The sequence below is a fragment of the Rousettus aegyptiacus genome, unplaced genomic scaffold, assembly GCF_014176215.1.
Source record: "Rousettus aegyptiacus isolate mRouAeg1 unplaced genomic scaffold, mRouAeg1.p scaffold_m13_p_8, whole genome shotgun sequence".
Lineage (NCBI taxonomy): Eukaryota > Metazoa > Chordata > Mammalia > Chiroptera > Pteropodidae > Rousettus > Rousettus aegyptiacus.
The window spans coordinates 31,136,993-31,163,381 of record NW_023416311.1 but is presented as its reverse complement, the minus strand read 5'-3'; the positions used below and the strand labels follow the sequence as shown (position 1 = coordinate 31,163,381).

The following is a 26,389-nucleotide window of genomic DNA, read 5'->3' as shown; positions in this document are numbered from 1 at the left end:
TTTAAAAGGAACACATGAAACCTCTATTTGAGACTCTTCCTGTATCTGATAAAAAGAAGAATAAAATTTTTAGGGATACATAAATCCACAATATTTGCATATATTACAACTTTGATTTTTGTATTACTAAAATATTCATCTTGAAAATGCATATCTTCCACTTTCTAAAGTCATCTAGTTTACTTAAAGAACCTGAACATTTTATCCTACAAAAAAAACCCCTTAAAATACTACAATAATTTTTTATTATTTTAATTCTTGTATGTCAATTTTTGGCTATTATGTTAACATATATGCAAGAAATTAATTTTTTTCTGAAACCATGTAAATATAGCCAATAAAAACTCTATTATATACTTAAATAAAACAAGTAAATAGGTGACTTTTGCTTCCCCTCCCCACCCTCATCAACCAAAGGCATTTCTCTGATTCAATAAAACATGTTTTCTTAGGGGAAACTAGAATAATGCAGGTAATATTAAATTGCTAAGAGACATCTAAATTTTTCTTAAATTTTGAATTTATTATGGATTTATTTGAATTTCTTTTACACACTTTCATTTTCTTTTTTTCTGTCTCCCTTTCCTTCCAGAACAGCGAAAGTTTCTTCCGAAAGTAAAGGCCCGCAGTTTCAAATTTCCCACTTTTAAACTATATTGAGCAATTTATAGACTCAATTTTTATAGCCAATTGCAATAGTACATTTAAGATTCTTGGATGAGAAAGCCCTTTATAAATAAGATTTTCCTGTTCAAATACAGAATGGCCCCCTGCTCATATGGAGAGAAATTTAAGCTATGATGTTAAAGGATGTTCATTCTTTTTTTCTTTTCACTGTTCAAGGTTTATTGGTGTTTTACTTGGTATGACACTTGGATAGTTGGCTGCATTATTTATATGCAGGCTTTTCTTTTTACATTATATGCCAAAGTACACTACTCTGAAACATATAGTACACAAACTAAGATCCTTTAGAACAGTTATGCACAAGATATGCAATGTTGGATTTATTATTGGATCCCAGGATGTGATTGATTGGAGGGAAAAAAGGTGGGCTAGACATGTTGGGTAAAGGAGCCAGAAGTTATATAACATACAGTACACATACGTCTAGTTTGAAGGGCAACTGTAATGTGTGCAACATTGATAGGATAGTGCCTTTAAGGAGGTGGAACTATTTCATACTAACCAGTTGAGGACTACACAAGATAAGTACCACCCAGCATCAGGATATAGCTGTCGGGTTTTATGAACTATTCCTAGTTCTATCTTTAGGAAATTGATGTTTTTCCTATGCTGTCTTAATACTACTGCTTTAGTCACAGATCAGATAAAAAGGACAATAAGCACCATCTCCAACTAAAATCTTATTGTAGCTTATATCGTGAAGTGGTATAATATTAGACTTTAAAACTGCAGCTCTTTTTGGATCCCCCAAAGGGTGTATCTGCACTCTTCTTCAAAAGGACCTCTGGCTCATGTGTCAGAGTCACCTTCACAACATCTGTGATTCCATCTGTCCCAAGATGCAAGAAACACCAAGGAAGACATCATCTTTTAGTCTAGAGTCCCTTAATCATGGTGGAAACTCAAGGTTCTTCATTATACTTTCCACCAAATTTCCCACAGATAATTCAATGACCCAGGATGTGTAACCTCTCCATTTAATCGCTCATAAGCACTGTCAACTACCTGTTTGTGAACTTATTTCCACTGTTCCTTATCTGCATCAGTGCCTAAATCAGGGTGCAGATTCTTTAGAAAGACACCAGCAGCATTTACTCCACTCCAGACAAAGCATATTAGAGTCTCCATGCTCCCAGAACCTACCTATGACAGCCTAATGGGTGAATCCCCAGCCTTTCTCCTGTGAAGTAACAGAACTGGGATGAATCCAGATTGCAACCACTTCTGGTAACATGGCTTTGGGGAAAGTTGCTTATCTTCCAAGCCACATAGGTCAAGATATCCACTAGAGTGGAAACAATAAGCAATTTGCAGTTAGGGCTGCATTTTACAACATTGGGAATGATGAATTTAAAGATGTTCACCTTACGCTGGACCAAATTAAGAAGGCTTTCTCTCTTTTGTTGATGTGCCCCGCGGTGGTAATAACCAGCTTGGAGTTGGCAGTCACTTTATAGTCTTTGCCAGAGACAATTTTTGGTATTCTAAGAAAAAGGCTGCCATTTTGGAGATCTATCACCCCTCCATTCAAATTGTATTCCATGACACCAACAAGGGCAAGTTCACCTGCCAAGTCTTTCAGTAAGATACTGATGACATAGACCATGCCAATAGCACTAACCCCGATGACTATAATTGTATTTGGGGGGCTTTGTTCTTCTTTAACTCATTTCTCCTTTAGAAAAAATGTGCAGCTTGCTGCCAGCATTAATTTAATTTTACATAAATATGCTTTTAGAGGCTGAAGCAAATCTGACTGGTTTTCAATATGAAAATAAAATATAAAACCTGTTTTTGGAGGTATTTCTAAATAGAACTTGCCTCATATAACAGAAATATAGACATAAATCAGATTCATCAAATCAATTTCCACTAACAACTATTTGAGAACAATGTTAACCTCACACGTAGGAATGCTGTTTTCTAGGATTTGACATTTTCAGCCATCAAGAATTACTATATTTTGTAAGTGGAAATACCACTACTATTTTGTCTTTCTCCAGTATAAATTTTGCTTTGCAGTTTCCAGTTTCTCAACTCTCCATTTTTATGACCTTTTTCAAATTTATCCCTCTTTGTCCCCCAGAAAGACATTCTGCTTAGCCTTCTCAGCAAACCTCATTCAATAGTAAATCTCTTTATATAGATATTTTTATATAAAACCAGATTGAACAAATCATCTTCCTCACTCCTAACTCAGACACAATATTTTTTTCCCTTCACAGCTTCTAAAATAACATTCAAACTTCTGAGAGTATATTCCAAGATACCAACTACCCCATCTCATATTTGATAATTCTCTTGGCTTGAATTTTCTACTCCTGTGAAACAAATGAGATTTCTCTCTAGTCTTACATACTATTGTCCAGTCAGAGTCATTGATCACTGACATGGATCTTTACAGTCATACTATTATCTCCAAACTTCTACATATGTCACTTTACCTAGAATATAACTTTTCTTTTTTACCTAACAAAATGTATTTTAAAATGTATTCACTCTACATTATATTTACTGGCTAATTCTTCTAGTGTATATTTACTAACTACTTTAAAGACTTAGACATAAAACTCTTTTATAGAACCATAATTAGTTCGCACTTACTTGCTGGTTGTTTCTTATATGTGTGTTTATATAATCATATTTTTAAAACAAATGAACAAAAGCTCACCTGTCATTTTGTACCATTTTAATATTTAAAAAAAAAAACAATCCACTGTTCTTTCTCAAGCCTTCTGATATCATACACTGTATTATGTGTTGTTTTCTCAATTGTATTAGTCATTTCAATGGCTATATAGACAAATATAAAAGCTGCTCTTATAAATTGGAACTGTAATTTTTTTGAAATATGAAAAATTAAAGTAAACAAGCCCTTAGGAGTCAAAAATATTAACACAATGAGTGATTTCCTGCTGGAGCCACATAAGAAAGACCTACAGTTTAGGACTGAATGTCTGATAGCATGATTAATGAAGCAAGTGTAATCTATCTTAAATATATTTATACTTTTGTGAAATGTAAACTTGGACCACATAAGTCCATAAGTTAAACAGCAAAACAAGATTCCAAAGTAAAATAACTTTATTACATAGGTACGCTTAATTTGTCAACTTTAAAATTCCAGAATGCTGTCATTTTATTTTTTTGAATCTATTTGCTTGTTTTGGTGTTTAGCCCAATGAAAGATATCTCAGGAGGTCATATTTTACAAGTAAATGCAAACGTATGAAACAACTTGATGGTTTGAAGTTTATATTTAAACAAGTTTGCATTATCCTGGTTTAATTATGTTACCCATAATAGAGAGGTCAAATTTTTATTAAAAGGAGAAATAAAAGATGATCTCAGAAGTATAGAAACTGGAACTGGAGGGTCACATGAATCTATAGAATCAGCTTTGCTAATTCCATACAGATGTGCTAGTGCATTCCTGTAAATTTTCAGACTGAAAAGGAAATGTTAGCTACACCCTTCCCTTTTACGGCCTAGGGTAAAATATTTCACATACTGTACATATGTTTTATTAACAGAAAAAATAAAAAGGCAAAAATTAACAAGTGGTCACTTTGGGCTTAGTTAGTATTTTACTATAAATATAAAAGAACAAATGTACCTAAAACCTACATACAATTCTTTTCTAGATATCACTCCCATATTTCAAAGAAGAAAAGTGTAATTTGTGTTTTTAAAGTGATTAAAAGAAATAGTTTATTGAGAAAATTCATATTCATTTCTAACATGCTAAATAGTATAGTTGTTATCTGGATATGTTTACCTTTGGAGAATTGATATGATTATACTTCATGAGTATTGACAAAAGTATAAACTTTACCAGAAGAAATTATACAATGACTAAGACAGCACTCACTGTATTTCTATACATCTCAAATGACTTTTTTAGTTAATAAGCCCATCTACAAATGACCAGTGGACCAGTGGCATTGAAGAAATCTTTAGTACTATCATGTTTTTTGCTGTGAAGAGGATTTAGAAGTCCTGTAGTCTAGGAGAGGCAAATATACAGCATGGATGTTGACCCTTGCCCTCTCACAACCTTCCTTCCCACAAAGCTTGAACTTGACTACAAATCTTTCTCAATACAGCATTATCAGTAGCCATTACTATTCAAACAGAAATGGCCATGTGATGAAGACTATTTATCTTCCTGATTTAGTCTAGCACTTTTGTTTTCTGAAAAGAAAATTGAAGCTTAGAGAGCCTAAGAGGCTGGTCAGATACCACTTAGCTAGTAAGTGGCAGGAATAGAATTTGAGTCTCTAAATTTAGTCCTGAAGTCTTACATTCTGACAGTTCTCCAGTGGAAAGATATGGAGTTTTCCTTATAATTATTAATTAATTAATTAATATCTAAAGGCAACTGAGGCCAGACATCCTATATTAAATATTCTTCTGCGAGGAAAACCATTAGCCTAGCTTTAGAACCATAAATAGAAGGCTGCTGCCATCAGAAACTAGACATTTTCAAGGAGCATAGTGACAGAAAGGACAGGGACAGAAAGGACAGGTGACTGTAGGGCAGGTTTAAAACAATTCAGGGACATGCCAATGGCAACTTCTGGAACAGCAGAAATGAAGAGGAGTCTACAGGGTCCTGTTTTAGCACCTGCATAAGGATCTGAGCTTGTATCACAATGTCTAAAGATAATGCAGCAAGAGCTAAGAAAGAGACTTTTTAGTTTGTGAGAGTTTGTCAATAGGAGGCAGAGATTTGCTCTGCCCATATTTAGATTTGAAAGATACTGGCAGCAAGCCTTGCAGTAATGTGCTGGGTAACAGTGTCAAAATTTAGGATCAGTTAGAGCAAGTTAGTGTGGGGGTGACTGATGGCTAAACATTGCATATAAACCTCAGGCAGACCCTACCAGCCAACAGAATTCTCAGTCAGGAGCTGTCTGGCTGACTCATGGAAGCTGGAGGATTGGGGAGTCTGACTCAGCATCCTGCATCTGAACCTCCTGTGGAGCAAGGTGCTGGCAGAGATTTAGGACTGGCTGGTTCCTCACAGCCAGTCCATGGCCCCTGTCAGAGCCCACACTGCTGGTGTGATATTTTTGAGCCCTTGAAATTAGTAAAGAAGATACATCTAGGAGAGTCTCATATGGACGTGACATATTATCAATCAAACTGAAGCCTGCTCTGGACTTTGAGAGATTGAAATGTTCATCATTTGTCTTAGAAATGACGAGAAATTAGAGTGAGGGTGCAATACATTTTATGACAGAGTGCACTAGTTTTCTACATTTACAGGAGTCAAGAAATTTAGAGGAAGGAGTTCCCTTGATGCTGCTTATAGATGTGAGCTGGAAACATTGAGTGAGGAGATGCTAAAAAAGCTTCAGATAAGAGAAGTAGAACAGGGAATCTGACTCAAAACTCTGCCATCCTCCTCCTCCTCCTTGAATCTGGATGCTATTAAATGTATCTGCATGGCAGGTGTACTTGCCCCAGTTTTATATTTCTAAAGCTTTGATGAACACAGCTAGGCAGGGTCAGGCAGTTGAAGAAGACAGATTCAAAAACAGTCCTATACTCCACCCTGTAAGAGAACTGGGAGGATTGGTGCATGATGGACCATAATTGGGGTGATCCTAAGGACCACAAGAAAATATTGCTGTTTTCTTAATCAGCAGGAAAGTATAGTAAAATATACCGAATCTTCCCAGAACAGATTTTGAGGGAGAGACGATGGTTGAACACTATCTAGAAGAAGATAATATGAGGGAGGAATAAGAAAAGCTGAGAGAGATAGATGTAACAAATACTTCAGACAGTAGAGTTTTGGGGGAATGGGGATATTGTATTGGTCAGTGGCCCTGGCAGGAAACAAATGAGTAATTTGGAGAGAGTTTTTAAAAGGGTTTATTAGTCAAGATGTATATAGCATGTGGGAAAACTGTAAGGGATAATGCAGAATCCTTGCTTCTTTTTTTTTAAGGCATCATTATCATTCTTAGATCTGAAGAGAAGGACCAGTTATCAGAACCTGGAGGCAGTGAGCCCTGTGGTAAAAGGGGTGCCTAAAGAAGGGTGCAACCTCCTGTTGAGTGGTCTGCAAGGGGGAACTCAGTCTCTTTCTCTGCTCTTACCTCTGCTGGACCTTTCGTTGACCATGGGGCAAGGAAACCCAATGAGAAGTAGTCAACACGAGTCAACCTTCTAAGGAACAAAACAGGGTGCAGAAAGATGTTTGAAGATGTTTAGAAAGTTTTACTATTTAAATTACTACTCCATCTCTCTATGAATATGTCAGTAAAAGTCAACTTATTTATCAGTGCTTCTTGGAATTAAGTAGGGGTGTGTGTGTGTGTGTGTGTGTGTGTGTGTGTGTGTGTGTGTGTGTTCATGTTAAGGGTTTTATGAGTTTAACTTTAAAGCAGGTGTCACATGAAGTTTAGCCAATAAAATTCAGTTGAATTCAGTTATCTATATTTGAGAGCTATTTAGCTGGCAGTGTTTCTTTTAAGAAGAAGGAATCATTCTCCCTTTTGACTTATTCTTAAAGAAGCTCAATATAATAAAAAATTCTAGAACTCTCTTCCTATTGTTGGTAAAATTAAGACAAAGCATTAAGTTGGGGCTCATGAGCTACAGGGGTGTTGGGGCTTATGACTTGAGTGCTTTCACAGAGGGCTCCCAGCACCTAAAATAGTTCATTGCACAGAATAGGCACTCAGTTTTTTGGGCTGAAATAAACAAATGCATGAATGGATAAATGGATTAAGAGGTTCTTGATGCAAGCCAGTGCCTGCTTCTGACAGGATAAGCCAGGGAGAATAACATGCCCCTCACTAGAAGTAAACTGCCTCTTTTCTTTTGATTTTTCCTTCTTGTGTTTGTCATTCTACCACATGGAGAGAGGAATTTCAGCAGGCATGGAGCCCTGTAGTGCTTAGCCACCATAACTCCAGCCAGAAGCAGACAGGATAGGGGTGGGCCTTCTGGAACTGCTTAAGTCCAAAGAAATGGGTCTTTTTACTAGGAAGGCTGTCTGGCTTTACCTTCCTAGCTCGCTGCACAAAGAACTTAACCACCTATCGCCCTCCTGCAGGCAATCAACACCTTTGCAAACTTGCTGTCTACATTTAAAGAAGGAAGCCATTTCGCTTTGCGCAGCGTGGATAGGAAAGAAGGACTCTTCGTGAAGACTTCGTCATAGAGTCTGATTTTACTGCTCATGTCTTTATACTACACTAATATTCTGCAACATAGAGGCTGCATGTGAATATATTGACCGCTTATCTTTATTTAGAATTATATCCAATTATGTTACATTTTCTTAACTGCCCAGTGCTTGTCTATGAATCATAGTGAATATTTGAACATAGTTGGCTACAGCTTTTCCACTACTCCCATGTTTCTTCCTGCCTTTGCTTTTTCATTATTGATACAGATGTCTCTATATTTTTGCCAACTTATTTGATGGTGTGTTCAAAATTGATTTAAACACTTAAGAATTCATTTTCCTATTGTATATGTGTCAAATGCTTTATGAAGCAATAAATCAACCTGGGCGAACATATTGTACAACCTATAAACATCCTTTCTCTTTTTCCCTATGATACATGAAGATTTCATATATCTTTGTCTATGAACTAATTTTTCAAGTATGTTCAGAGTGCAATGTTCCTGGGACTGACTTTCCAGATAATGTTACTAATTGTACTTTTATAGCCCCTATACTTACTACCTAAGTAACTGTTAGTGTTCAATAAGCTCATCTCTAGAAGTATCTACACTCTTTCATATGCAATGTTGTAACTTATTTTCAGGAAATTTTTAAATGCATTATTAATGTAAGGACAATGGATGAATCAAAATTTCATTTTTACAAATATTTTTTCAATTTAATTAAGCTCTTCCACTTACATCAAAAGAAGTCGAGACTCTCATTATGTTTTATTTTACTTCAGAATGAGGTAGCTTGGTAAAGACCATAAAATATTGTGCTTCCACAAACATAAGATGTTAAAATTATTTAACCATTTTAACATTTTTAATGCCAGAGGCTTTCTGTGATGAATACGAGTGTTTAATGTGGTAGAGGTTCTTTTTTTTCCTGTTTTTAACTGCCTGTTCCATTTCAGAATCAAGAAAAGCTGTTTTTAAATAGCCAGTTACATTTAGAATAAAAAAAATGTGTTAAACTATATTTTTTTATTATATAAAAAATCAAGTACATGGCATTCTAATTTTTGAGTGATTGTGTAAAACTTTACTTTCCCCCTCTTCTGTTTTCTCCTGTCAGTATAACCAACAAATTTTGAGATTTATAAAATCCAGTTTGGTACTATTTGTTATTTTGCTATTTGGTACTATTTATTATTTGTTATTTTGTCCTGGAAGAGTATTTCTTTCTGATACCTCACCTTAGTTAGTCTCTCTTTCTAGGAGAAGGTGTGAATTTTAAAAAGTCACAGTTTCTGATACCTATAAACTCAGGATTTAGGGGGACAGTTGTGAGGGGGTGGAGAGTCGGAGACAAAACAGTTTGGTGCTTATCTAAAGCATGGGGCAGGTTGTAGAGGAGGCTCTCTACTTAGTCTAGCTGTTCTGGTATTTCTTTGCAGGTTGTTTATTTTCCTTCCAAACAAGTTTATGGGGGAAATCCTCATGGCTTGGAATCTCCTCAGCTCCCATGTTCACACTATGAAGGTCAAGGAGAAGCTAGGTATGATAGGAGTATGCCATTAAGGAGAGCTTAATGGGGATGAGGAGGGCCATTTCACCTGTTCCCCAATGTGACAGTTTTCCTTAGGAAGGCCCTCAGAGCACCAGAAGGCAGCAGAGACTGGGTACTTTTGATCATTTGTTCATCCCAAAGGAAACAATGTATATTTTTTTGAAACATCATGGCCTCTGGAGGATAACAATCCATTTTTATGCCTTTATATTTGCACTAATTTTATTCAGATCTCATCAGACTTATGAAGTATGTACTTGAACCCACCTGTGGGGGCTCTCAATCCCAAAACACTATCCCATATTTTCATCTTCATCCATTTTTCTTACCTGCCTATCCTAAAAAAGCAAAAACTCCACCAGGCTCTCCTGACTGAGGGATTTAAAGTCTCATGTTTATCTGTCATTTGTACAACTCCACTGTAGCCTCAGAAAATATAAAATACTCCTCCTAACCTCCTAACCCTTTACAGTGACTGCTTGACTGAGACCTCTTTTTCTCTTACAAGAGCATCTTGTAAATGGATAAGCTTATCTAGGTTAAAGTTCTCCAGGTGACCACTATAGTTCAAGATATCTTTGATAAGGTCAATATACTTGTTCAGCCTTAAAACAAAATTTTATTCACCTGAGGCCTCACACTGGCCCCAGCCCAGCTTAAGATGAATCAATCTGTCCCAGGCCCCAGTCCTGTGACAAAGTTGTACTCAGTCCCTGGACCCAGTTTTGTTTCCAAGTCCAGCCCAGTTCAGCCACGGACCCAGTCCGGTTTCTAAGTCAGTCTCAGATCGTCCCTGGACCCAGTCCAGCGTCCAAGACAGACCCAGTCTGTCCCCCTGGGCCCAGTTGTTTCCAAGTCGGACCCAGTTCAGTCATGGACCAAGTCCAAGTTGGACACAGTCGGTCCCTGGACTCAGTCCAAGTTGGACGGGGTCGGTCCCTGGACCCAGTCTAGTTTCCTAGTCAGACCTAGTCTGACTTTCGCTAGTTTCTGAACACAGGGGGAAAAAGAAATGCTCAAAGTCTGAAAGTTCATAATGGAAAAAAGCCTTGGAACTAGGATTCCAGAGAGACGTACCATGAGCTCGAGAGAAAGGATCAACAACAAACTAGCACCCGAAGGCAAATTCACAAGTCGAACTTGGTGGAGCTCAGCAGGTACCTATATCTGGTTGCTCGTTTCTCTTGGGGGTCACGGGGGTCTCTTTCATTTTTCTCTTCTGATGCCAGAACTGTTAAAAGGCAAACTGAGATATATTAAAATTTTAAGAGTTTTCTTTGAGCAAAAATCAGTTTGAATTGGGCAGCATCCAATTTTGCAGATAGTAAAGAGCTTCAAGGAGATGTACAAAATAAAGACTTAACGGGTAGATGGGAGCAGGAACGAGAAAGTTGTATGAGGCAGAAAAGCAGATTGGTTACTGTGTAGTTACTTACCTTTAGGGGATGGCAGAGAACTATCAGTCAGTTTAACTCGTGCTGATCAGACGATTCCTGGTTGGTTTAAGATTCTATTTCTGGGAGAGCTGAAACTATAAGTCTCAATTTGGTGATGTAAGGCTTAGCATAAATGACTCCATTTTGAGCCTGTGGTCTTTTTTTTTTTTTTTTTTTTTTTTAACAGAACCAAAGCTGCCATAATAATGATTACAGCTAAAATTTGTACTCTTACATTATATGCCAGTATTATTTTAAGAGTTATGTAAAATTTTAACATATTTTTATTTTCACAACAACTCACAAGAAGTGGGTATTATTATTTCCATTTTTGAGAAAGAAACCCAGACACAGAGAGGTTGCCCATGGACACATAACTGAAGACAACAGAGCCAGAATTTGAGCCCAAAAGGCTTAAATGTATGTACGTCCATAGCATGTATGTACATTTAACTGCCTTGGAAAAATCTTTGTGCCCATGTGCAAGATTTATAGAATATGTACACAGGAATGAAATTGTTGGAGTACAAGGTATGAACATATTACTATTTTTAGAGTCATTGTATTAGCTTATATTCCCATAGGCATTAAATAAGTATTTTAGCCTCCTGTCTCTCTCCTCATGCACAGAGTTTATAGTTAATATTATGCATGATCTAAATTGATCATCTGTACTTGCTAACCACCTAAAGCCTAGCAGATTTGTGCCTTCAGCTTCACTTACCACATCGAGTTTTCTTTTGTTTTATGTTTGTTCTATTATCTTTTTTGAACATGACTATCTTTTAAATTTTTCTCTTTTATATTTAATCATAATTGTTATGTGTTCGAGTAGAAAGCATTCTCAAAACAAGAACTTTAGCACCACCCAGACCTTCAATTTTATTTATCTTCTATTATAAAGACAAAATGTTTTCTAAAACTTCTCCCTTTGTTCTGTTTACCAAGGATTCAACACATATTCATTGATCATCCTTTGGATGAACAAGACACTTCGGTAGATATAGGGCATACAAAAACAAATAAGGCAGAATTTCTCTCTCTGAAAAACTTACAAGGGAGTTAGCCACATAAACAACTAGTTAAAATGAAATGTGATAAGTACTGGAATGAAATTATAATCATATGTTATGAGAATATACATGACAAAGTATTTATTTTTGCTTTAGGTGGGGCTTAGAGATGGTGACATATATGCTGGGAATTGAAAAATGAATACAATTTTCTTAAACTTTGAGGAGAAAGTAAAGGTTTTTAGTGAAAGAGAGGAACATAAACAATTGCATAGCATATTCAAGAATCAGCAAGTAGGGCAGTTTAGATGGTGGATGACAGGAATTGGGAAAAATAATAACAACGTATAAAGCTGAGAAGGTGAATTGGCCAAAGCTTTGGAAGTAGTTGTCTGGGGTGGCAACTGGGAGGAGAAAGAGAAAAGGTCATAGCTCAGTGCCACCTCCCCAGTTCAGCTTTTATTGGTTTTTCTTACAGCCTATATTTATGTATCACTTTTTTCCCTTTAAGATTTTTTACTATAACGATTCTTGAAAACTTATACCACTTTTTAGACAAGGACTCCTTTTTTTATAGTATAATGACTTTTTCCCCTGAAATCCACTAAATAAGCATACTATGCAAAGTTTTATTTTAACATTACTGTTTCAAGTAGAAGCATACTTCTAAGTTTATTTTATATAATAGTTTCTAGTCAAAGAAGATTACATGGACAAATATGAAATGCATGCTATATTTGGATGAACCCAAATATCTTTGCTTTGCTTATGGATGCCAAGCAAGAGGAATACAGATATATCTCCTTCGACTGCTCTTAATTCCTCTGTATGTGTGCTATTTCCTCATGACGAACATATTTTATATTTTTCTATCCCCAGATTCCAGTCTTTTCCATTTACGTCAAAGCCTTCCATATGAGGTAGTTATTTTAGGGTGAAATTTTCAAGGAAAAGAGAATTGTCAAGCTCATATGATTCTGATATTGAATGCCTGCCCAATATTCAAACATCTGACTTTCTACCACTTTTCTAAGGATGATACTTCACTTCCTCTCCTCCAGCCATCAAAAACCTTCCTCCTTTGGGTATATAATAAAACTTCATTATGTTGCTTTATATGAACGAACAGCATTTATTCATTATCAATTTGATTATTTTTATAAACACGTTTTTATTATTTAGATGGTATGTATCTGAGAAAAATGTTAGATATTATTAGGTTGGTATGGATACATCTCATATTTTTATATTTAGCAACTTTTCCCTTAGTGGCATTATTTTTAGGAACAGTTAAGGTCATTATGGAAAGAATAGATGCATTTAGATTCTACCTCATTTGTGAGACCACGACTAATAAAAAATCGCAATCTACTTCTGTAGATTGACAGTATTATGCCTTTTGTATCTCAATCCAAGAAAGGAATTCAGTTCTGACCACTTAAATAAAAACAGATAATTTATTGGAAAAGAAAACTATTGTGTCAATTATTTCATCAACGAATGTGCCAAACAACAAGTCTGGAAGGATAAAAGTGAGGGCTGCTGGGGATCCCAGTAGCCAGAGATCCAAAACCATGAGGAATGTGCTTGATATAGGAAATAAACAGATTCTCCCCAGATTCTATGACGAGCTTACCAGCACACACACACTCTCTCTGTCTCTCTGTCTCCCTTCTCTATATAAAAAATGTTCAATATCTTCAGTTGGCATAATCTATCTCAAACAGAAAATGCTGTCAGCACTGTAGGCTAATGAAATGATAACCACTTAGTGTATTCAATATATAATCTCTGGATTATATATTATCTTTGTTTCTGCAGCTAGTCATAAAGCCTTACCAGCTATTTATGTCTTCACAACCCTTTATATGTGTTGTTGTCGTTATCTTTGTTGTTTTTCTAAATACCTCTTAAACATGGGCGGCCTTCTGGTGAACTTTCACATGAGACATAAATATTATTAGCCTTGGTCTATTCTAAGAGTTCCATTTGGGCAAACCATTAGCCAGTGTTTATGCACCAGTATAGAAACTCTTCTTAGGTTATCTTTTTTTGTTTTTTAAAGAAATAAAAGACTGCCCTTAGGAAGGATTGTCTTTCTCCACTGTCTTCAGGACCACAAATAAGTAGGACTATAATTCCATAGCAGCCTATATTAGCTGTTGGTGAAAAGCTTGGAGAACTATCTAAAAACCAAAGTAGATTTTCAGCCTCAACTATCCAGTCAGAAGGAATTACCAATGCATCTGTCGATACAGATTTAAGAAGTACATCTTTTAAATGTTTGACATGACAAATCTCTCAAATCTCCCATGTAGCAGGCCACTGGCTATTTACCAAAAATTTTATTCTTTTATTCTCCATGGAATTATTTCCAGGCTATATCTAGCATCTATTTTCTTTTTTTCTTTTTTTTTTTTTTGTAGTTAAATGTGATCATGTGACTGTGTTCTAGCTAACAGAATGAAAGTAGAAATGATGGCTACCATTTTCAGACCAAGATGTTTAAAAAGTCGTATGCTTCTTTGTAGTCTTTTATTTTCCTTGCTACCATGTAGATGCAGAGGATAACAATGCTCTAGGGAATGGAAGATTTATGAGGCTAAGATTTTGGATCTCTGAACCACTGTGTGGACAAATGCCACCATCCAGGAACACCCATACTGGACTGTCACATGAGCAAGAAATCCTCATTGATTGGGTTAAATGCCTGAAACTTTGTATGTGTGGTAAAAGTTAGTATTAGGCCCTGGATTAAGGAACACTAATGTCTCGCATTTGGCCCTTCCTACCATAATGTTCTTTAAATGGTGGGTCAGTGGGCTAGTGCAGGGATTCTACTAGTGGCCAAAGAAGTCTGTCCAAGTATACACCAATAAGCTGGGGAAGTAATCATTGTGTATGTTTGTTGTTCCATTGGCCCTGGACAAGCACTCCATTTTGGAACTCGATCCCACAAGCCTCACTCTGACTATCAGATCACAGTGATTTTATAGGTTTCTGAAACTAAGGTTAGCTAGAACTAGGTAACCAATATTATATAAAAGGTTTGAGTCATTCTCTTTATTGTTTTTCATGGTTCATAGTATCTTATGTTTGGAGAGGGCTGGGAGAAAGGACTAGAGAACTTATATATGATGTTATAGTAAATCCTTCCTTGACATGTGTAATTTTGACTTTATTCAAGGGCCCTTAATATGGGAAATTGGCTCAGAGGCAATGATTCTGTAGTGTGGATGCCTCCAGTAGGTGTCTAGAATATTTTTGGTTATATAGATCTAGTAAAACATTACTATTATTACTTATATTTCTGTGGTCTCATGGTTAATAAACTTCAGCTAGAGCTAGCTCTTCATGTGTTGGCATTCTTGGAACTTGTATGATCATGCTGACTCTGTTGTTTGATATGAAAACCAGGGATGGTATTCCACTAGTATTCTACTTTGTAGTGGTCAGTATCCATTTTGATTCTTGGTACCTGTGCTCTACTGGTCATTAGTTATTTTAAATTTATCCCCTGACAGTAAGGACGCACACTACTTCTGCCACTGTCTGGACTTGGAAGCCCAGAGTTCTTCCCATTCCTACTGATATCAGCAAGCCCAAATATAATGGTTGAGGGCTAAATGGGACTATATGTTTGCTTCAAATGGTATAGATTACAGAAAAATGAAATATTTATCACTCACCTCGTTTTTAAATATGAGAAATTTATATCTACTAGAATAATTTAAAATTTGTTAAATATTTTCAACTGGATTACTGAAGTATTACTAATGCAAACTTTCTACTCTTCAGTTTCCCAAAAAGAAATATAAGATTGGTCACCATGGAAAAGCCACACTTTGTTGAAATTACTTGCTTAAGTTTGCACAACTTTTAAAAGTTCAATAATTCAAATCTTATTGCCTCCAAGTATTTAAGTAAAAACTTAATAGTGAAGCCAGTACTGTGCCACTTACCTCCACACGTGCGTATAGTCTACTGTGAGATGCATAGGGGAACATTACAGACACAATTAGAGGTTCAGTAAAAAGGTTTTAAGGTCATTCCTAGTGCCTCTATTTTTTTCAGTTAAGTAAGGACTTTGTCATTTGTCCGGCATCAAAGAGTGAAGGGAGAATGATGAGCTTTAGGAAAGTGATAAATGTTGAAATTTTACCATTAGCTTTGGGGAATTAGAAATGAAATGGATGAATAAAATGACTACCAATTAGCAATAACCTTCCCTTCTCACAAAGCTAAGAAATAGCGATCTTGACTGTATTTTAAGCAAACACCCATAAGGTCTATGCTCCTTCTGCTGCACCATTTTGCCTGTCATGGGTACCTTTTGCAGCTCTTCGCATCTCTTTGAAGCTATTTAGTCAATGAAATGATGTTTGTTCCAGGTGTTAAGATGGCTCTACAATGGTGAATTCTGAATAAATATTCTTTTTCATTGATATTCAATGTTGAGTAGTTGGGGAAAATGGTGAAGTGGTAGCTAAAGCCCAGTGGTTGTAGTACTGAAAGTAAAATGAGGTAGAAGCACTCCTTAAGTGTCAGAGTGCCTAGCATGTAGCCATACAATATGAATACATAAGAGTGGAAGAAATGACATCATGTACTCAAAGGAAAGATAAAAGGATTTATTTTTCTGATATTAAAATTTTTCTGTGGTTAAAACACCAGTTTTTCAATGTATGAAGACCCTGTCTCGTATCGTTGGCATGATAATTTCATCACACTGAGTGGGAATTTGAAGCTGTCATACAATATTACCTCACACAAGATTAACAGTGCTCACTCTTTTGTTGAGACAATACCTGAACTAGAAAATCAACTATTCTTTTTCTAGGTAAGCTGGACAGAACAAAGAAATCGAAATGATTATCAGTCTTTTCTCTTAAAAAGAGCTTGTTCAAAGAGCCAGAAATGGCAGTAGTCTCTGAAAAGTCTCTTTAGGTTCAACTCCAGGCAACTCAGATCTTTTATAAAAACTCTAGCCCTCACCGAGTCCCCTAAGAGTGATCAACCTAAGATGCATAATATGAAACTTCTGTGTGAATTGTTAACTTCCCCCAAATGGGGGAAACCACAGTGTCTCTTAACGCACTAATGGCATCAAAATGCATAAACATCAGATGCAACTGTACTCTCACATGCAATACTGATCTGGTATTATAATAAAGGAATTATAATGTGGAGCACTGGGGAAATCATAGCACATCCTCACATCCCATTTACTACTGCTTGACGATTTCATAAAGGCTTTTCTCAAACAAAATCCCCTTCCCAGTTTTGAATCATAGGATCATAACAAAGAGATAAGGCAGAAATTAGAATTTAGGACTCCCCAATATTAACAACTAATGGATTTCCCATTTTCCATTAAACACTTAAACCATTGCTCATTGGCTCTTGGGGAGTATAACTTTCCTTCTAGTCTCAAACAAAATATAAATAATAAAAATGCTTCAGGAAACTTATATTCAGGATCTGCTCTTAACTCATATTAACACTCATGGAATATTATGTGACTACTAGACTTTGAAAGACAAATGGAACTTTAAAATAACTTTTTAAAAATTTAAATGCAAAGTTCCATCTATGAGGTTTGACCATGAAAAAGCCTTCACAGTATTGTGATTCAAATGCTTTCATTCATATTTTCTCAACTTTCATCAACATTTTATATTAAAATGGAAAAATTAACACCTGCTTTTCCTAAGAACACTTTTATTTAAAAATTTTATAAAATTCAAATATAAGACTTAAGAGAGACGTATGGATACACAATCTTCTAGACACTCAAAGTTTTCCCTTATTTCCTCATCATTTAGAAAATGTACAGGAGAATATTGTTATTTTAAAAACATACATAGTTGTAGAATTTCTGTTGCTATAGTGTTTCCATAACAATTCTAAAAGGAAACTCCAAACGCTTCTTATCTCATCTCTCTAAATGAAATGAATCCAGAATTCCAACAGTCTTAATTCATCTTATAACTCTACCACATATATTTTAAGAATGAATTAACTCAGCACCATTAATATACTTTTGCTTTCACACCTTTTAAGCTAAAGCATACTGAAGAATTGACAACTCCAAAAAATATTTTTGTAAATTAGATACACTGATAATATATTTAATTTTAAGAAATTGCATCAAGATTGTCAGTGAAAGTGATAATTATGTTGTAAAATGGAATTTGGTGACATCTTCACAAATGTTTCATGTTCCTCAGTTGCACAATAATTTTGCTACCCGGATCTCAGAAAAAACACAACATCCACTGCAACCTTTCCTTTCTATATGCATCACAGAGGAATTCTCAGAGAAGACAGGTTTGAAGGTCTTTGCATTTTCTATTCAAATGTGCATTTCTCTTTTGAAATAGTGTATGATTTCAAGCCTCAATTTTTTTTAAAAAAATATTGCAAACGTGAAATGTTTGGTCAGCCAGGGTTGGACAAATATGAATTTCAGGTTTTCAGAAACCCAAGAGAAAACAAAGAATTTTCTTGCCAAAAATCAGACTGAATATTTGTGTATAAATATATATTATCCCTCTTTGTGGCAGGATATTATAACTCTCACCAGACAAAGCAAATGCCATTCTTTCAATGGTGGTAGATTATTATTTCCTTAGTATCAAATGACAAAGTACAATTTCAAAATGTAATAGTTTTATCTTCAATATTCAACAATAATTTTTCCTCATCAGTCTGCTTGGGTATTCTGTCTTGTCTAAAAAGAATTTAAGGCATTTTAAGCATAGAAATAACCCTTGAAGGTCATGGGACTAGAATAAGACTCTAAAAACAAAACCGAAGAATATTGTAGTACCTACAGAGAGTGTCTACTTATGGAAGAGAAAATAATAATAGAAAAGCACACAAGTTTATAAATGATTCACTGATTCAGAGGCTATTTATTACTAAGTACTAGATAGCCTGACATTGAAGGGCACACAGCTGACTGCCTTGGAGATACTGACAAACAGGCAATTGCGACTCAGGGATAACCTTTGTAGAGCTGCATACACAGTCCTAAGATTTGAGTAATCCAAGAGGTTTCTGGCAGAGGCAATATGGGAGCTGCAATTAGTAGGAGGAGCAGATTTATCTAGGAGAATCTAAGCGTATGGGAGAGAAAGACATTTAAAGCACTGTCTCCTTTCCTTTCCCAGGCAAAGCCTCGGGCACAAGACAACGTACTACATTTGGGGAAATAAATGCAGGTGGAACCACAAGGAAAGAATTACCAAAAATTACACTCAATTGGCAGTAGAGAACTAAATTTCATATGACCTTGTAGATATGCTAAGGTATTTGAAATTCTTCCTAAGGCACTGCATAGCCATTGAATAATTTTAAACAGTAGAACAATTTGTTTTAGCAAAGTCATTTTCGTGTACGATGGGGTCAACAGGTGTGCTGGGGGTGGGGCAGAGCAAGTCAAGCTTCCAGAGGACTGGAGGGTCTACTACTCTCAAGCCATGTGTGATATGATGAGAGGCTGCCCAAGGGAATGGAGAGAGGTGGAGGGTGTTGAGCAGATTGGTGAAGAGGAAAGAAGTAGGAATCCAAGTTAATTAAAATATTTGCTTTGGGGGGCCTAGCTGATTGTATTGCTTCTTACTGAGAAAGGGAATGCAGGACAAAGCTGGAGCTCACGAGGGACATCTGAAATAGAGATTGCATTTGGGTACTATGCTGCATTGCTGCACCTTCAAATGAGTTCAGCCGAATCTGGCTGAGAGGGGATAGCTGGCCAGGAACAAAGCTTTATTTCTGGTACTAGATTTAGATTAACAGAGGAAACTTGAATTATTGGCCTCTATGGAAGCCACTGACTCCAGAGGAGAAATTCTCTCTTCAGCAATGCTGGGCACTAGTCCATACAAAAAAAAAAAAAGCTGGAGTAGGAAAAGACAAAAACTTCATTTGGATATTGTTAAAGAAAAGAGGATATTTTAAAATTGACTAAATAAAGAGGAGTTAACACAAGTACTACACTCATTTAATGTATAGTTATTAAATTGTAAAGAAAAGGCATTTATGTGGAAAGTTTATACAGTTCTTGAGTTTCTGCCTTGACTTACAAAAAACGTACTTTGTAGATTTTTTTCTCCATTGCCTTGTTAAATGTAATGCTCAATTCTGTGCTGTTTTCAAAAATTAATCAGTAGTTTGGTCATACTTAATTTGGGGGTTTCGTTAGTGGCAACGTCTCTACACTTAATTACTTATTATCTGTTGAATGACTATTTGTTTTGGAGCCTCTAAGGCAGGGAAATTCTTTTAGGATCCATGAACTCCTGAAATTATATTCAAAGTTGGTGCAAAAGTAGTTGACATCTTTGTCAGAGAGTGCACTAGAGTTGGTACTTGGGCCAGCATGGGGTCAGGCATTCCCAGGTCTCAGGCATAAATCTTACAATGTTTCCCCTTCTTTTTCTCTCACTTTTTTAGCTTGGGGCAGAGATTTTGGCTCAATATTATCTGACTTTCTGACGCATTTGGTTCTTGGCTACAGGCAGAAAGGGCCTCTTTTAACAAAGTCATATATTCTTCCTTCTTTCAGCTCGGCTAGCCCTAACGAAATAGCTGTCTTTCTTCTAAAGTAGAAACAGTTTGGTCTCGCTTGGCTCTTGGTTGCAACTAATGGGACACAACTCTGACTAATTTAAGGAGATAGAATTTACCACAAAGGTAGGAATCAAAGGAAGGCCCTGGCCCTGTCTCTACTGCTGACAATGTCCTGACAGTAAAGCTACTATTGCTGCCCATCCCTACCACCAAACGCTGCCCCATAAACTTCATCTCTGCATCGCTCATTGAAGGTACAAAAGCTGGTGGGAAAAGCCTGATGGCTGAGACTGGGCACTGTCTCTGTTATTGCTGCTGGGGCTGGGGAAGGGCATATATGGCTTCCTTTGGCCTTTGCATCTCCCCAAGACACACACGATGAGGATTTCTTCAAATAGGAAAGGGTTTGTGTAGTCAATGGATGACAGTTATTCACTACTGTTTACCCCTTTGGCTACCTTAATTTGTCCTCCTGCACATATTTACATTTAAAAATGCTTTCACCCAACATAATTGAACTATTCCACATACTACTTAAGACGTGCTCCTTTTCTCCCCAGCAGGGAAGTGAGTCAGGCTCCAATTCCAAAACCTTTGGAGTTGTCCATTTTCTGTAGTTTTGCACAGTCCTACTTCGGAATTCTGGCACTGTTGGCATGTATTATATCATTAATTACTACCAACAAATCTCCCTAAGAAGAGGGAGCTTAATTAAAATGTGTAAATATGCTCATGACTCAAGAAAGAAGAAAAAATCGGTAGAGGCATTAGTCTTTGTTTCTGCCACTGGTCATGAGGCAATAGCTCTTTATGACTTTCTTCCTCCACCAAGCATTTCTGTTTGCTTTGCCCTCTGCTAGTGCCTCAGCTGGCTGGGATTCTTTACCCACTTAGGGCCTCCCCAAACCTTCATTCCTGAGGGATCTAAGCTTTTGGTGGTTCTGCCTGAATGGATTGCCAGAGTCTTTGATTAACTTTTAGCAGGACTTGGTAATATGAGAAGGTGTTCTGTTTATTCTCCTCCCCACTCTCATTGTAGAACAGCAATCCTGTTTTTTTTTTTTTTTTCTTGAGAATTAGAATCAATCAAACCAGGCCAAAACACTCTCTCTCTCTCTTTCTTTTTTTGGCCTGTTTTCACAGTGGCATAAGGAGTATGACATGGCCCGCTGGCAGTCTTAGCTCTATTAAACACTGAAAATGTTCCTCTCTTTTCTATAATCACAACACCAGGAGAGCCTGGAGATGAAAGTATACAAAGCAATATTTTGCAGTGTGTAATTAGTCATTAGGTAATTGTCAATAGCACCATTTCTCCAGCCCTTGGTTCCTGGATGAATAAAATTTGGCTTTGAGTGAAACAAAATCACTTACTGCTTGCTGGTTCAGAATAGTTATTGTATGTACAGAACTGCACCATGAGTTTTCAAAGTATTTCTCCTACATAATGACTTAAATCAATATTCACTAGCCTATCTCATCTCTTTTTAACTCTAGATTGGCACACGATAAAACCAATGTATCCACCAGTCAAATTTAATGTGCAGTAAATGCTTTGGTCAGAAGCAGTGTTGTGCGAAATGCCAAGACCTGACTTACCTTGAGGTAGACAAAATGCCTGTTAGTTTCATTCTATGCATAGTGGTGGGTAGCATAGAATCCTTGGTTCTCAGGGATTAGTGTTGGGCTCTTAGACAGTGTCCTATATTTCTCTAAATTTTTTTAACATTTTTCTTTTCCTATATGACACAATTAACTTGTTAAATGACAAAAGTCAGACAACTGATAAATGGTGGAGCCAGAATTTGAGTATATGCGCTGTCAAAGCGAGCACAAGTGAAGTCAGAATTTGAATCCAGGCAGTCTGACTCCGGAATCCAAGCCCTTATCTCTATGCAATGCACCTCTTCCCTGAATTCGTTACTTCTGATTTTATTGTCCTTCAAGGTCATTTGCTTCTTCTTCATTAATGGAAACTGTGGTCTGGGAAATGACCTTGTTCTGGGAATTGGGCAGAAGGTCAAGAATTGTATTTCTATTTTGGTGGTATGTTTTACCAGAGCCAAACATTTTTTTTAAATTAAGTTTATTGGGGTGACATTGGTTAACACGATTACGTAATTTTCAGGTTTACATTATCATTTGACATTTGTATATTCTATTGTGTGTTCACCACCCAAAGTCCAATTTCCTTGAGCTACCATATATTTGATTCCCTTTACCCACTTCACCCTCCCCTTACCCCCTTTATTTGACCCTCTTTACCCTGCCTACTTCCCCCCTTCTCCCCAACCCCACTAGTAACCACTACTCTATAGTTCTCTGGTAACCACTAGTCTATAATCCATGTCCATGAGTCTCTGTCATTTCGTTCTGTTCATTTGGTGCTTTTAGGTTAATATCCCACATGTAAGTGATATCATGTGATTTTCAGCTTTTTCTGTCTGGCTTATTTCGCTTAGCATGATTATCTTGAGGTCCACCCATGTTGTCGCAAATGGCAGTATCCATTGTATATATGTACCACAGCTTCTTTAGCCAATCATCTATTGTAGGGCACTTCAGTTGTGTCCATGTCCTGGCCACTGTGAATAATGCTGCTATGAGCATCAGTGTGCAAATATCTTTTCGGATATGGGTTTTCAAGAATTTGGGGTAAATACTCAGCAAAGGAATTACTGGATCCTATGGTAGATCAAGTCTTAGTTTTTTGAAGAACTTCCATACTGTTTTCCATACTGGCTGTACCAATTTGCAGTCCCACCATTGAGCATTTTTTTCAAATATATGTTGGTCATTTCTATGTCCTCTAGGGAGAAATGACTGTATCAGGTCCTCTGTTCATTTTCGTATTGGATCATTTTTGTTGTTGTTGTTATTGAATTGTATGAATTCTTTGTATATTTTGGATATTAGGCCCTTATTGGAAGCATTGCTTACAAATATATTTTCCCATTCTGATGGTTGTCTCTTTACTTTGTTGACGGTTTCTTTAGCTGAAGAAAAGCTTTTTAGTTTGATATGTAGTCCCATTCATTTATTTTTGCTTTTACTTCCCTTGTCTTTGAGGTCAAATTCATAAAATCCTCTTTAAGCCTAAGGTCCTTGAATTTAGTTCCTATGATTTCTTCTATGCATTTTATTGTTTCAGGTTTTATATTCAGGTCCTTAATCCATTTCGAGTTAATTTTGGTGTTCGATGATAGACAACAGTCTAGTTTCATTCTTTTGCAGGTGGCTTTCCAGTTTTCTCAGCATCATTTATTGAAAAGGCATTCCCTTCTCCACTGTATGTTTTTGGCTTTTTTTGTTGAAAATTATTTGCCCATACTAATATGGGCTTACTTTTGGACTCTCGATTCTGTTCCACTGGCCCGTGTGTTTGTTTTTCTGCCAATACCATGCTGTTTTGATTACTGTAGCTTTGTAGTATAATTTGAAGTCAGGTAGAGTGATACCTCCAGCCTCATTCTTTTTCTCAAGATAGCTTTGGTGATCGGGGGGTGGGGGGCAGGGGGGTTTCTTGTGCTTCCACACAAATTCAACGATTTTTTGTTCTATTTCTTAAAAATGCTGATGAGTTTTGATGGGGATTGCATTAAATCTGTATAATGTTTTAGGTTAGATGGTCATTTTAACTATGTTGATTCTTTCAATCCAACAACACGGAATATCTTTCTATTTTTTTCTATCTTCTTCGATTTCTTTTAATAGGGTCTTATAGTTTTCATTATATAGGTCCTTCACATGTTTCATTAGATTTATTCCTAGGTATTTTATTTTTTGTTGTTGCAATTGCAAAAGGAATTATTTTTTCCACTTCTTTTTCTGTCACGTCATTATAAGAATATAGGAATGCTATGGATTTTTGAACATTGATTTGTATCTAGAAACTTTACTGTATTTGCTTTGTTCCTAATAGTGTTCTTGTGGGTCTCTAGGGTTTTCTAAATAGAGAATAGTGTCATCCACAAATAGTGACAATTTGATTTCTTTATTTCCTATTTCGATGCTTTTTATCTCTTTCTCTTGCCCAACTGCAGTCACTAGACCTCCAGTTATATTGAATAACAGTGGCAATAGTGGACAGCCTTGCCTTGTTTTTGATCTTAGAGGGAAGGTTTTTAGTTTTTCACCATTAACTATAATGTTGGCTGAAGGTTTGTCATATATTATGTTATTTATCATATATTATGTTATTTATCATATATTATGTTATTATTGTTATTTATTATGTTAAGGCACTTTTCTTCTATACCGACTTTGATCATAAATGTTTTGATCATAAATGGATGAATATCTTTTTGAAGGCTTTTTCTGCGTCTGTTGATATAATCATATGAGTCTTATTTTTTAATTTGTTTATGTGGTGTATCACATTAATCTATTTGTGTATATTGAACCATTCCTGTGCCCCTGGGATGAAGCTCACTTGATCATGGTATAAAATCTTTTCAATATGTTGCTGTATTTGGTTCGCTAGTATCTTATTTAAGATTTTTGCATCTGTGTTCCTGAGAGATATTGGTCTGTAGTATTATTTTTTTGTGTTATCTTTACCAGGTTTTGGTATCAGGGTAATATTGACCTCATAAAATGAGTTGGGAAGTATTACCTCCTCTTAGAATTTTGGAAGAGTTTGAGGACAACAGGTATTACATCTTCGAATGTTGGGTAGAATTCACTGGTGAAGCCATCTGGTCCTGGACTTTTACTTTTTGGTAGGTTTTTGATGACTGTTTCAATTTCCATACTGCTGATTGATCTATTTAGATTTTCCAGTTCTTTTTGATTTAGTCTAGGAAGGTTGTATATTTCTAAATACTTGTCCATTTCTTCTAGGTTATTAAATTTGGTGTTATATACCTTTTCATAGTATTCTTGTATGATCCTTTCTATTTCTGGGGTATCTGTCATAATTTCCTCTCTTTCATTCCTGATTTTGTTTATTTGTGTCCTGTCTCTTTTCTTTAGTGAGTCTAGCCAGGGATTTGTCAATTTTATTAACTTCAGAGAATCAACTCTTTGTTGTATTTATTTTTTCTATTGTTTTTTTTTCAATTTCATTTATTTCTGCTCTAATTTTGATATTTCTTTCTGCTCTAATTTTGATATTTCTTTCCTTCTGCTGACTTTAGGCTTCATTCGTTCTTCCTTTTCTAGTTTTTTAAGATGAAGTGTTAGGTTGTTTATTTGGGCTTATTCTTGTTTTTGGAATTAGGCCTGTAATGATATGAACTTTGCTTTTATGACCACTTTTGCCATGTCCCAAAAGTTTTGATATGTTGTACTATCATTATCATTTGTTCCTATGTATCTCTTGATCTCTGTTTTTATTTCTTTTCTGACCCAGCATGTTGTTTAATCTCCATGTATTTGTGGTTCTTCCTGCTTTCTTTTTACAGTTAATCTCCAGCTTCAAAGCTTTATGATCAGAGAATATTGTTGGTATGATTTCAGCCCTCTTATGTTTATTGAGGTTATCTTTGCATTTCAGTATTGTCAATTCTTGAGAATGTTCCATGCTCACCAGAGAAGAATGTATAAGCAGCTGTTTTGGAATGAAGGGCTCTGTAAATGTCAATGATGTCCAGTTTGTCTAATGTGTCATTTAAGGAGGTTATTTCTTTATTGATTTTTTGTTTGGATGATCAGTCCATATCACACAGTTGAGTATTTAGGCCCCCTACTATGATAGTGTTTTGGTCTGTTTCTCCCTTTAGTTCTGTTAATAATTGCTTTATATACTTCAGGGCTCCCTGATTAGGAGCATAGATATTAATAAATTTTGCATCCTTGGTGCATGATTTCCTTTATTATTATGAATTGTCCCTCAGTATCTTTCTTGACCTTTTTAATTTTAAGTCTATTTCATCTGTTATTAGTATCGCTACTCCCACTTTTCTCTGCCATTTGCTTGAAATATCTTTTCCATCCTTTCACTTTGAGTCTATATTTGTCTTTGGAACTGA

The 26,389-nt window shown here is 36.1% G+C and overlaps 1 pseudogene; it reads right to left on the bottom strand.

Annotated features, from left to right (window-relative positions):
- Positions 1-1,407: 1,407 nt before the first annotated feature.
- LOC107517852 lies at positions 1,408-11,029 on the bottom strand (annotated as a pseudogene).
- Between the last annotated feature and the right edge of the window lie 15,360 nt (positions 11,030-26,389).